Source organism: Uranotaenia lowii, chromosome 2 (assembly GCF_029784155.1).
Source record: "Uranotaenia lowii strain MFRU-FL chromosome 2, ASM2978415v1, whole genome shotgun sequence".
Taxonomy (NCBI): Eukaryota; Metazoa; Arthropoda; class Insecta; order Diptera; family Culicidae; genus Uranotaenia; species Uranotaenia lowii.
Genome location: NC_073692.1, coordinates 39205460 through 39206939, shown reverse-complemented (window position 1 = coordinate 39206939; position 1480 = coordinate 39205460). Strand labels below are relative to the sequence as shown.

The following is a 1480-nucleotide window of genomic DNA, read 5'->3' as shown; positions in this document are numbered from 1 at the left end:
CATTTTGATATAATTTAGTTTTTCCCTCCTGATCGGGCGCATAGCTCCTCTTATTATTGCAGATCCTTTTTTGTTAGAGGCATTGCAAATTGGAATAATTTCCTTACTAATTTAAAACTTATCAACAAGAAATCAGAGTTTAAAAGAAGTCTGCTAAAAGAATGTATGGAGTAAAACGACATGATTCAGATTAGAATTGCGAAAATGGAACGATTTGCAAATTAGTTTAAAAGAAAAACAACAAACATCCACCACATTGTAACATTTTAAATTATTGTAATCTTGTGTTACATAAATAAAACAAAGTAAAAATAATGCATGATATGAAACAAAAAGGAAGAGATGCCACCATGTTTTTTTAAGATGAACAGAGCGTACCAATCGAAAGGTAACGAAAAATTGGTATGAGATTGTATTTTGATACGAGTAATGTTTCTACATTTGGGACCTTCCCTTCTTTCATTGGTTTTTGGGATGAAGAAATATTTCTATACTTATTCGAGAACCCTCAAATAGGGGGAGGAATATGGAAGAGGGAGGATATCATACATTTTTAGCATAACTCGATATCATTTTAAGCAAACAGGGCCAAATTTGTCATCCAGGAGTACATAAGAATTTAGGAGGAGTCTCCTTTCTTTTCTGTGAGGAGCTAGAAAAGGGCGAGAGGTGCATACTTTTTTTTTAAAAACTTGAGAAATGACAGAGCCAATTTTGCAAAGAACAGATTGGGGTGCGAGAAATGTTTTCTTGATTATTAAACATGGGGACTTTCATAATGTTATTTTTAATCAAGCCAATGGAACCCATAGCTTTGCGCAGTGGCGATATCCGTAACCAATGAAGTTCTACTGAGCTGCGATTATTGCTTGTAGAAAAAAAATAGAACCAATCTGGCTTGGGAGTAGAATTTTCTACAAGTAAAACATTTATTGTGATGTGATACAATTTTGGAACTTATAAATGAATAAATAAAGAGTCTTAATTTTAAAAATAAAATAATGACTGGATGCCAGGTCAGGTTTTGAAAACAACATTTAAAAAAATAAGAATCAATCTCTTTTGTAAAATTTCCATCAATTTTAGTAGGTGTGGCAAAGCACATCGGGTCAGCCAGTAGTGAATAATCAAGAGAATTTTCTCTTGATTGTCTAGCTAGGGTTAAATTGAGACAGAGAAAGAATTTTTTGCTCATTTTTCGATTTTTGGGAGATAAATTCAAAGGCCTCAGAAAGCTGAAAAGTAGGTTATTTAGACTTGTTTTGGAACTTGAAAGTGACAATAAGAACTAAAATTTTGAACTGCTTAAATCATGCTTCGGATCTTTTTTTTTTTGTATACTGTATTTATCGAGGGATTAACGATACGTTTTCACCCTCTCATTTGTACATCAAATATCACTCAAATCACACTTTCTTATGAACTCTAGCACTTTCTTTTCTTCGCTTTTTTTGTTTTGTAGCACTGATTACAATGTTGT

At 32.6% G+C, this 1480-nt stretch overlaps 1 pseudogene; it reads left to right on the top strand.

The window, feature by feature from the left end:
- The first annotated feature begins 810 nt into the window (after positions 1-810).
- Positions 811-970, top strand: LOC129750247 (U4 spliceosomal RNA; annotated as a pseudogene).
- Positions 971-1480: the final 510 nt, after the last annotated feature.